Below are 12500 nucleotides of genomic sequence, written 5' to 3'. Positions count from 1 at the left end.
AAGGGGGAGAGGAGGGGATGCTGGCGAGGGGGAGGGGGAAGAGAGGAGAAGCAGGCGTTGGGGAAGGGAAAGAGTGAGAGGAGGAGAGGAAGCTGAACAAGAAGAGGGAGATGGGAGAGGGGAGAGTGAGGGAGCTATGTGAGAGGGAAGGACAGGGAGAAAGAGAAAGGAAAGAGGACGGGAGGAATGGGAGAGAAGAGGGAGAGGGAGAGGGAGAGGGATAGAGAGAGGAAAGAGGACGGGAGGAATGGTAGAGTATAGGGAAAGGGAGAGGGAGAGGGAGAGGAGAGTGGAAAGATTGGGGAATACAGGTGAGGGGAAGGACAGGAGAAAGGGAGAACAGAGGACGGGAGGAAGGGAAGGGGAGGAGAAGGAGGAGAGGAGATGGATGGGTAAGGGAAATGAGATATGAGAAAGGGAAAAGAGAAGACATGGGGGAGGAGCAAGAAGAGGTAACAGGTGAACAAGAAGATGAGAAGAGAAATAAGAGATAAAAGGAGGAACGAAAGAAGAAATGAAGAGGAGAGAAATTATACAGCAGAGAAAGTGGCAAAGGAGACAGAAGAGACGGAAATGGAGGCGAGAGAGAGAGAAAAAGAAAAAAAAACAGAAGACGACATAGAAAACTAGAATAAGACGGGTAGACGAATGGGAAAAAAATAGAGAAAAGGAAGAAGAACAAAAAAACATCGGAAAAGGGAGAGGGGGGGGTGGGGGGGTGACAGAAAAAATGTAGACACAATAAACCGAAATGAAATGAATGACAATGAGTTTGTGTTAGCCTAAAAGGGGGTTTGATTTATAGGGTTTAATCAAGGGGGAAAGAGTAGCGTTAGGTCCTTAATAGGTGCGAGTGTTGAAAAATGACATGGGATAAAAACAGACAGACAGATAGACAGATAGACAGAAAGAAAAACAGGGAGAAACAGAGAACCAAAAAGAGACGGATAGAGACAGGCAGGCATTCAGTCATGGATAGAAAGAAAGAGAGAAAGAGGGGGGTGGGGGGGGACACAGAAATGGACAAACAGACACACTCTCAGACATACATACCAAGAAATCGAGGGAGACAGAGATAAACAAACAAACAAGATAAAGACAAGTAAACAAAAACAAAACAAAAAACATAAAACATAACCAAACAAACAGAAAACCAGACATACATAACCTAACCAACAACAAAAACAACAACAAAAAACAAAGGGGAATCAGATAATTGAAAAAACATTAAACATTTCTCTGAGAAAAAGACTAATTAACGTCCTCCAGATGCTTGTGAAAGATATACTTGAAGGAAACAAATACTCTTATTAATGATGTCTATTCACTTATTAATTTATTTGATCTATTCATTTATTCATGTATTTATTTTCTAGCAACTTTAATCAAACTTGAGCACCGAGTTATTTTTTCTGTTATTATTATTATCATTATTATTATTATTATTATTATTGTTGTTGTTGTTGTTGTTGTTGTTGGTGTTACTATTATCATTATTATTATTATTATTATTATTATTATTATTATTATTATTATTATTATTATTTTCATTATCAGTATTGCTATCGTTATTATTACCATCATTTTCATCACTCTTTTATTATTAACATTATCATTTTTATCATTATCATTATTATTATTGTTATTATTATCATTATCATTATTATCATTATTGTCGTTATCGTTATGATGGTTATTATCATTATTACCATCATTATTATTATAATTATTATTATTTTTATTATTTCTGGTCTTATATCTTGGTGAATGAGCTGCAATAGCGGACCATAACCAGTGGTCTTAGCACCGTCTTATTATCATTATCATTATCATTGTTTTTATCATTATCATTACCATTATTACCATTTTCATCGTTACTATTATTATCATTATTATCATTGTCGTTGTTATTGTTATTGTTAGATTCATTGTCATCATTATTATTACTTTTATCATTGATCCTTATCAAGTATAATGAGAAAATTGACCTAAATCTAAAATATAAAGTTCGCGAAACAGAAACAACGAAACCGCATCTGGGTTCGGAAAATAAAAATCTGATTAAGCCCAGACATAATAAGGGTTGGAAACTATTCAATAAACTTAATATATAGGTTTTGATCTCGATTCTGTCCGTTCTGTTGTCTCCTGAATTCATGGCTGTCGACTTAATCTTATCATTTCCTCTTTCTTTTCTTTTTTTTTTTTCTTTTTTCGAATATTTAATCCTCTTTTCCGCTTCGTTTTCCTGTTAATCCAATGATGTCCAGATTCATTTTCGTTTTTTTACATTTCCATTCACCTTATTTTCCGTTTTCCTTCGCCTTTATTCATTACTTAGCGAAATTAGTCGAAAAGGCATGAAGTGAAGCGATTAGCTTGATCAAAATCAGCGCTAGCAACTTCAAAACTTCCAGAAGTTCGGGCAGATTTAATGGAAAATCTTGGCACATGCAGGCACACGCACACACGCAAGCACACACTCGCACACGTTTTCATACGACCTGGAAGCGTACGTACACACACACACACACACACACACACACACATACACACACATACACACACGCACACACACACACAGACAGACACACACACACACACACACACACACACAGACACACACACACACACACACACACACAAAGACGAACACGATTAAAAACATGTTAATCCTTTTCTTTTCCCTTTTTCCTTTTCTCCCTTTGCTTTCCCCTTCCATTCTCATTTCCCATTGCCCATTCTATCCCTAGGCAGACGTTGCAACTTGAAGGCCAATTTCCCTTGGCAACGATTGCCTTCTTTTGCAACTCTTAAAGTTTGCAAATGAGAGTAACCTCCTCCTCTTCCTCGGGGAAAGATCATTAAATGGATTAACCGACTGATTAAACAACTACATTTGCGTATGTGTATATATATATAGATAGATAGATAGATAGATAGGTGAATAGATAGATAGATTGGGAGAGAGAGAGGCAGAGAGAGAGAGAGAGAGAGAGAGACAGACAGACAGAAAGAGACAGACAGACAGACAGACAGACAGACAGATAGACAGAGAGAAAGAAAGAATGAGGGAGACCGGGACAGGGAGGGAAGGAGAGAAAGAGAGAGAGAGAGAGAGAGAGAGAGAGAGAGAGAGAGAGAGAGAGAGAGAGAGAGAGAGAGAGAGAGAGAGAGAATAAGAGAGAGGAAGAGAGGGAGAGAGAGAGTGTGTGAGTAGGAGAGAGGAAGTATGTACGTATATATATACATAAAGATAGATTGATGGATAGATAGATGAGAGAGAAAGAGAATAAGAGAGAAAGAGAGTGAGGGAGTAAGAGAGAGGAAGTATGAATGTGTATATATACATATAGATAGATAGAGAGGGATAGAGTAAGAGATAGGAAGAGAGGAAGATAGATAGAGAGAAAAAAAGAATAGATAAATAAATAAAGCGAAAAGGGAGATGAAAAAAAAAAAAACGAAACTGCGAGAGAGTGCGAGACATTATTATTCCAAAAAAATATATATACATTAAAACTTTCTCCCCTTCCCTCTCTCATAATACATCTAACAGTAGGCACTGGCTCATCTGTCTTGCTTAAACGAGTAATAATGAATCTTACTCGTGCATCAATTAGGGGAATCACGTATTACTATAAAGTTGATCTGTACTATACGATGTTAGGAATTCTAGATTAAATAGAGTTATGAATAAATGCAATGGTTAGTAGCAACTAGACACTCTTTAGAAAATCAGAGAGGCTGATAGATAGCTAAATGCATCTTGATTATGATATTGACCATCATATTTGTCAATGTTGTTCATAATAATAATGGTGATAATGATAATAATAATCATTGTCATGATGGAAACAATAACAATAATCATTATTTTTATCAGTATCATTACTATTATCACTATCATTATTATGATTATCATTATCATTATTATCTCCATTATCATTATTGTTATCAACACTATTATTATTGTTATTATTACTATTATCAATATTACTATAATTATTGTTACGATTATCATCATCATAAAAAATATAATAGCAATCGTATTAGAATCATCATCATGAAAAATACAATAGCAATCGTATTAGAATCAACAACAACAAATATATTAATGATAGCAATTAGCATCTACAATGATAATAAGAACACTATAAACAACGCATGCAGCACCATTATCAAAATCAGAATATCATCAAGGTCTCAATTCCCAATTCTGGTTAATGTGAAGAGGATTCAGAGAAATGCAAAAAAAATGATAGCTTTAGTCTGTACTGAAAATGTTTTGCAGTTGTGATTAATGATACGAACAGATGATCTGATGAAATTAAACTAAATTAATATATGAGTAAATCAGGTCACAAGAATGCATAGCTGAATAGGGGAAGGAATGGACAAGTGATAGATGAAGAGGTTATATTGATAGATAGAATGGTAAACGTAATTGCCATAAACTAAGGGATAGATAGATAGAACATATTTAAATGGATAGAGAGAACAGGTTTAAAGTGATTGATGAAATAAATTCCTGAAACCGAAATAGAATAAAAATAATCTGATCAACTAAGCTTAAAAACGTGATAGATATAAACTGATAATAAGAATAAGTAAATAACTGATAGATAAGTGAACAGATAAACATAGAGAGAGTTTGGATATAGAACAGATCGATAGAACAGGAGAGAGATTGACAACAGATAGACAGAACAAGCAAAGAAACTCATAGAAAGCATAAATACACTCCGATTGATAAAATTACCTGATATAGCTATTATATTGGACTGATATATGGCATTAACCTGATACGGACACCGCTTAACGTCTGCACCTTGTTATATCCCCAGTGATACGGATCTGTATTCGGCGTCCGTAGCGTAATTCGTCAAACAGAATATCAATATAAAATGTTATATACACTATGCTGTTGAACTCATGAAGATGTTAATTATAAAATGCTTGATAGAATATGTAGATATCGTTAGATAGATTAAACATAGATAGATGAAATAAGTAAGAAAAACATGGATGAATAAATAAACGATAAGAACTAGATAAATAGATAAGAAAAAGGAAGGAAATAATTTTTGAATATAGAACAAGCTCCGAATTTATCTTTTTGCTCCGTTTCTTCTTCTTTCAAATGCAAGTCCGTCGTTATTACTCTTAAAGACGAAGCCGATGTCCAAAATTTAGGAAAATATATAGATATATTTTTATCGCAGTTTACCAAATTTTTTAGACATGAATATAGATTTTTCTTCTTCTTCTTCTTCTTCTTCTTCTTCTTTTGTCTTTTTTTCTTTTCTTTTTTGTTCTTATATTTTTTGAGTTTTAAAGTCTCGTGAAAGTTTATGCAGTTCGTATACGAAGCCGATAAAATAACAACAAAAATATATATCTTAAAAGAAAAAAACTAAAGAATATTTTGAAAAATAGAGAAGATAAAATAACAAAAAAACAAACACAAAACAGAAAGAAAGGAGCAGAAACGTAGAGACGAGAGACAAAACACAAAGAATATTAGAGAGATAAGGCGAGCGTGAGATTACGCGGACCAAGTTGATTGAAAATAAACAAGTGACGCGAAGGAGCGAACGCCAGACCCACTTGAGAGTCACACAGTGTCTTTGCCAAGGTCTTCGGCGACATTGCTACGCCGATCTCGTGCTTTTGTTGGGACGGGGGAGCGAGGGGGAAGAGGAGGAAGGAGGGTGAGGGTGAGGGTGGGGGTGGGGGTGTGGGGGGCTTGTGTGTGTGTGTGTGTGTGTGTGTGTGTGTGTGTGTAGGTGAGTGTTTGTGTGTGGGTATGGGTGTGGGTGTTTGTGTGTATTTGTTTGTGTTTGAATGTGTGCGTGTGGATTTGTGTGTGTTTGTGTGTGGGTATGTGTCTGTTTGTTTGTGTGTGTGTGTGTATACGCACGTACACATACACACACACATGCACATGATAATGTCTTAATAATACCACTAAAATAAGTAATAATAATGGTTAAATGGGCCACAAAGAAGAAAAGAATTAAGAAAGAAAAGAAAATATTACTCTTTATGTTCGAATGATAATAATAATAATAATAATAATAATAATAATAATAATAATAATAATAATAATGAATACTTATAACTTATTCTTTGTTAAAAGATGAATCTGCATCTGTACTAAAGTGCAAACTAATAGACAAATGTACTACTTTCCTAAGATAATTATACTGTACTTTTGAGTAATTTACACATGGTTAGAGTTTATTTTACTTTTAAGTCATCTGGTTTATTTACTAGTCTTAATCCTATCCAAACATGCTCTGTTATGATTGTTGAATAAGATATTATACAATTTTTCACCCTCTATGCCGTTTGAAAACATCTCTATGAGGATTATGATGATAGTGTCGGATTATATAATGTTTATTTTCATAGCATTTACGTCATTATGCAAATGCCATGGAAATTACATTTACCAATCCCCTATCCCCAACCTCTACTCTTTCTACTCTCTTTGTTTTTGAGTTTGTTCTCTCTCTCACTCACTCACACACTCCCTCTCTATCTATCTATCCCCCCCCCCTCTCTCTCTCTCTCTCTCTCTCTCTCTCTCTCTCTCTCTCTCTCTCTCTCTCTCTCTCTCTCTCTCTCTCTCTCTCTCTCTCTCTCTCTCTCTCTCTCTCTCTCTCTCTCTCTCTCTCTCTCTCTCTCTCTCTCTCTCTCTCTCTCTCTCACTTACTCCCTTTCTCTCTCTCTCTCTCTATCTATCTATCTATCTATCTCTCCGCTCTCTCTCTCTCTATCTCTCTCTCTCTCTCTCTCTCTCTCTCTCTCTCTCTCTCTCTCTCTCTCTCTCTCTCTCTCTCTCTCTCTCTCTCTCTCTCTCTCTCTCTCCTACCTCACAGTTTCGCCTTTCTCCTTTCCCTTTTTCTGCCATTCTTCCTTGAAATCATTCTGCCCTTTCTCTCATTCTTTTTTTTATTTCCTTTTCCTCTCTTTCTCTCCTTCCCTTGCATTCATCTGTCTCTATCTACCCCGTTCCAACCCCCACTATTTTCCTTCCGCCGATCCCTCTCTCCCTTCCATCCTTCTCCCTTTCCCTTCCTCTCTCGCAATCCTTCTTCGTCTCCCCTTCCTTTCCTATCGAATCGTCCATTTCCCTTTCCCTTATACACTACTCCCTCTCTTCCTCCAATCTTTCTTCCATGCCCTCTCTAATTTTTCTCCCTCTCTCTCTCTATCCCTCTAATCTTTCTCCCTCTCTCCCTCTAGTCTTTCTCAATCTCTCCCTCCAATCTTTCCCCCTCGCTCCCTCCAATCTTTCCCCCTCGCTCCTTCATTTTCCCCCCTCTCTCTCTTCCATCTTCCTCGCTCTCTTCCATCTTCCTCGCTCTCTCCACTCTCCATCTTCCCCTCTTTTCTTCACTCTCTTCCTCCCTCCTAATCTTTTCCATCTCACAACACCCGCCAACCTGTCTCCGCCTCTTTCTCTTGCTTTCTCCTTCTTTCTCCCTCTCACCCTGATTCTTCTCCATTTTCCCACCACCTCCCCTCCAACTTATCTCCGTCTCTCTCCTCCTCTCCTCTACTCTCTCTCCCTCACCTAACCTTTCTCCATCACCCCCTTCCCCTCACGCTCTCTCTCTCTCTCCCAATGCTTCTCCTTCACCCTCTCCTCCTCTCCCTCACTTTCTCCCTCCCATCTTGACCTTCCCCATCTCCCCCTCACCTTTTCTCCAACTTTTCTCCGCGTCCATCCTCCTTTCCCACAATGTCTCCCCCCCCCCCACCCCCAGCCAACCTTTCTCTACGTCCCTCCTCTTCCCCACTTTCTTCCTCCCCCCCCCCCCCCCCCCCCAGCTAACCTTTCTCTTCGTCCTTCCTGTTCCCCACTTTCTTCCTCCCCCCCTCCCCCCCAGCCAATCTTTCTCCGCGCTCATCCTCCTCTCCCCCACTTTCTTCCCTCCCCCCTCCCCCCCCCAGCCAACCTTTCTCTACGTCCCTCCTTCTCCACCCCCCCACCCCCGCCAGTCTTTCTCCGCCTCCCTCCCTCTCTACAAACTCCAGTGTAAAGTTTAGCGTTGGTTTCCCCTTTGCTTTTTTCCGGTCTCCTAGTGCCCCCCCCCCCCCCCTCTCTGTATATTATTTGATGAAGTGGCAACCTAAGTGGAGGATGAAGGTAGTTATAAGGGTCTTTATATTTAGTATGGCAGTTATATGTGTATGTGTGTATGTATGTATATGTATATGTTTACATGGATAGATGGATGGATGGATGGATGGATGCGTATGTGTGTGGTTGTGTGTATGTGTGTGTATATATGTATGTATGTATGTATGTATATATGTACGTATGTATGTATGTATGTACGTGTGTGTGAGTATACATCTATGTGTTTACTTTACTGAATTCCGTAATTTATTCACATGATTAATTCTAATGCTACAATATTCAAAATGTTTTATTTTTTCTCATGGCAATTATTTCTTCTCCTCCTCCTCCTCCCGTTTTCCAGTATTCTCCTCTCCCTTTCTATCCCTTTTCTCCCCCTTTCCTCTTTTTTCTTCTCTTCCTCTTCACTTTCTTCAGTACTTCTCCCCTACTTTCTCCCCCACCCTTTCCCCATCTCCTCTCTCTTATCCCCTCCCCCTTTCCGATCCTCTTCCTTTGTCTTATTCAATCTCCCTATCACCCCTTTCTCCCCCACCTCTTTCTCCTTCTTCCTTTCCTTATCTCCCCTTCCCCCACCCCATTCCTCCTTCCTCTCTCCCCTATATTCCCTTCCCCCACCTCTTTCTCCTTCTTCCTTTCCTTATTTCCCCTTCCCCTACACCATTTCATCTTCTTCCTTTCCCTATCTCCCCTTCTCCCACCCCATTCCTCCTTCTTCCTTTCCTATCTCCCCTTCTCCCACCCCATTCTTTTCTTCTGCCTTTCCCTATCTCCCTTTTTCCCACCCCATTCCTCCTTCCTCCCTTTCCTATCTCCCCCCCCCCCCACCCATCCTCCTCCTCTTCCCATTCCCTCTTCCCTCTCCTCTTTCTTGTTTTTTTCTTCCATCTGATTGAGTACGTGTGTTTGTTCTTCTCCTGTTCATTCATTCGCTTTGCTGAACATTTGCTCTGACTAATGTAATGGCGGAGGTCCCATCTTATTAGCTTCTGGTCTCCACAGGCAATCGCTCAGTAATGAATGTATACAAACTATATGCATATTAGCAGTCATATGCGATGTCGTTGCGTGTGTTTGCTGGTGTCTGATTGTGCGTTTGCGTGGTTGTGTGCTTTTGTTTGGGGGCTTGTGCTTTTGTGTATTTGTGGTTGGGTGTTTATTCTTTCGGTGTTTGTGTGTTTGTGTTTGTGATGCTTGTGTTTGCGTGTTTTTGTTTGTGTGTCTTTTGGGTGTTTGTACCCTCTCCTCTCTCTCTCTCTCTCTCTCTCTCTCTCTCTCTCTCTCTCTCTCTCTCTCTCTCTCTTCTCTCTCTCTCTCTCTCTCTCTCTCGCTTTCTCCCCCCCCCCCTCTCTCTCTCTCTCTCTCTCTCTCTCTCTCTCTCTCTCTCTCTCTCTCTCTCTCTTTCTCTCTCTCTGTCTCTGTCTCTGTCTCTGTCTCTGTCTCTGTCTCTGTCTCTCTCTCTCTCTCTCTCTCTCTCTCTCTCTCTCTCTCTCTCTCTCTCTCTCTCTCTCTCTCTCTCTCTCCCTCTCTCTCTCTCTCTCCCGCCCCACCCACCTCATTACTGAGACATAGGGTGTAAAATAGGATCGCATATTACATAATCAAGCACTAGATATCATCCAACACCGAAAACGAATCACTTCTTTTATTCATACAATTAATGGAATCATTCACAAATAAATTTAGATTTGATTATATTTACGTATCCTCACGAATAATTTTAAAAATACATATTGTCTAACCTATCATCGATCATGAATAAAATAAAAACTGCGGTTTACGAACGATGTCTAAAAAGTGCGAAAAACGTGTAAACAAAAAAAAATTATCTAAACAAAGTGTTCAGAGGACGTATATCACGCCAATGAGTGAGCAAACTGAGCAAAGTGTGTAAAAACTTTCGTTCTCTCAGCGGGCCATTCTTCTCACTCTACACCGTGAGAGACAGTCAGCGGAGCAGAGCCTAGGCGAAAAGGAGCAGAGAAAGAGGGGAAAATGAGAGAAAAATCCGATAAAAAATGGAAATACTAAGCGAAAATAGAGGAGAAAAAAGAAGGAAAGATGAAAGAAGGAAAAAAAAGTAGATATAATAAGCGAAAACGAGGAGAGAAAGGGAGATAGGTGGAAGAATTCGAAAAACATAAAAAAAAGGGAAAGAAAAGAAAGCAACATGAAATTCTAAGCGAAGAGGAGAGAAAGAGGGAAAGATAAAGGGAAAATATGAAAGAGGAGAGAGAGGGTAAAATGAGAGATGAATAAAAAAAAAGAAAAAAGAGAAGAAAGTTTGGGCGTAAGAGAGGAGACAAAGAGATAAGAGAAGAATACGAATAAAAAGAAGAGAAAAGAGAGAAACAAAAAGAAATGAAAGACAACAATGACCGGAAGAGACGAAGGAAATGAAAAAACGAAATAAGATTTTTTTTCTTTTCTTTTCTTTTCGCAAAATAAGTCACGTGAAAAAAAATAATAGTAAAGAAGCTTAAACGCAAGAAGAAAGAGGAAATAAGATAAAGGAAAATAAATAAGATAAAAAAATAGATAAATAAAGAGAAAGAGGGTTAGATAAAAAAGAAAATCCGAAAAGATAGAAATAATAAGCGAAAAAGAGGAGACAAAGAAGGAAAGAAGAAAGAAGAATAAGAAATGGAAATAATATGCGAAAAAGAGGAGAGAAAGATGGAAAGATTATAGAAGAATTCGAAAAAAAGAGAGAAAGAGGGAAAGAGAAAAGAAAACAACATAAAGGAAGAGTAAAACAAAATAAACGAAAGAAATAAAGTCTAGGCGAAAGAGAGAAGACAAAGAAGCAGAGATAAGAAAATGAATTTTTTTTTTTCGCAAAATAAGTTAAGAAAAGAAAGAAGGAAAGAAAGAAAATAAAGAAGCTTGAAGACAAGGAGAAAGAGGAAATAAATAAAAAAAAATAAAAAAAAATATGTATATATAAAGAAAAATAAATTAAAAAAAATAAAAAAAAAACAAGATGGAAAAAAAGGTGAATCCACGTATGAAAATGTCTTCCCTCAACCGGAAGAGAAGAACGAAAAAAAGGGATAAAAAGGGAAGAGGAAATACAAATAAAAACAAAAATAAAAACAGGAATTCACCTGTTTATGTGTTTAACTATCTATTTATTTATCTATTTAAAATTATCCTCAAAATACTGGAGTGAAATCCAAAGGCAAAAAATATAAACAAAAGATTAAAGACGATTAAGGATATTAAAAAAAAAATGTACGAACGAGAAATGTATATATAGAAAGGGTATAAGTGATGATGAGAATTAGATAAATAATGAGAAAAAGGGTAATTTATAAATTTCCAAGAAATGTATAGATTTCTAAGAAATGTATAGATTTCTAAGAAATGTATAGATTTCTAAGAAATTTATAGATTTCTAAGAAATTTATAGATTTCTAAGAAATGTATACGTACATATATATATTTTTTTTTTTCGTTTAACGGGAAGAGAAGAACGGAAGAAGAAAAGAGAAAGAGAAAAGATAAAAAATATATATAAATAAATAATTAAAAGTGTCTCGAAAACAGTTTGAAGGAAAAAAAAAGCGAAAGAGAAAAATTAGAAAATTTAAAAAAAAAAAAAAAAGAAATAGGTGAAGCCATGCATGAAATCGTCGTTGTTCAGCCGGAAAAAAAGTCAAAGAAACAAACAAATAAACAAGAAAATTTGTAATAAAAAAGAGATAGAAAAAAAAATAAAAGGAGATAAAGAAATGTCATTTAACCAAAAGAGAAAAACGAAAGAAGAGGAAAGAGAAGGGGGAGAAAAAATAACAAAATCAACTTATAAAATATCCACAACAAAGAAACGAAATAAGAAAAAAATAAGACAAAGCCACGTATTTTCTGCTCAACCGAAAGCGAGAAGAAAAAAGTAAATGAAAGGAAGAAGAGAAAGAAGAAAAATCCGAGAAGGATAAAATATAGAATAAAACTAAAATAAAGGAAAAAAGGAAAAAATAAAAAGGAATAAGAGAAGGAAGGACAGAGAGGAAGACGCGTTCAAAATCCGAGAGAATAAGAAGAAAATAAAAGCAAAGGGAAGAAGTTACTAAAGAATAAAGCAAGAAACGAAACGAAAGAACAAAAAAAAAAGGAAAGAAAAAACAAAAGAAGGAAAAAAGTGAAAGAGGGAAAAAAACGAAGGAAGAAAAAAACGAAAAGATGGAAAGATAGAAAAAAAAAAAAAAAAAAGAAGAAGAAGTAGGAACCCACGTATGAAAATTGTCTTCTTCACTCAAGCAGAAAACCCGCTCATGTCTCCCCCCCCCCCCCCGCCCCTCCTTATTTACCGCAAAAATTCACTCCATTGCGCACCAAACCG

The sequence above is a fragment of the Penaeus chinensis genome, chromosome 13, assembly GCF_019202785.1.
Source record: "Penaeus chinensis breed Huanghai No. 1 chromosome 13, ASM1920278v2, whole genome shotgun sequence".
Lineage (NCBI taxonomy): Eukaryota > Metazoa > Arthropoda > Malacostraca > Decapoda > Penaeidae > Penaeus > Penaeus chinensis.
The sequence above is the reverse complement of the archived record's forward strand: the minus strand, read 5'-3'. Positions refer to the sequence as shown.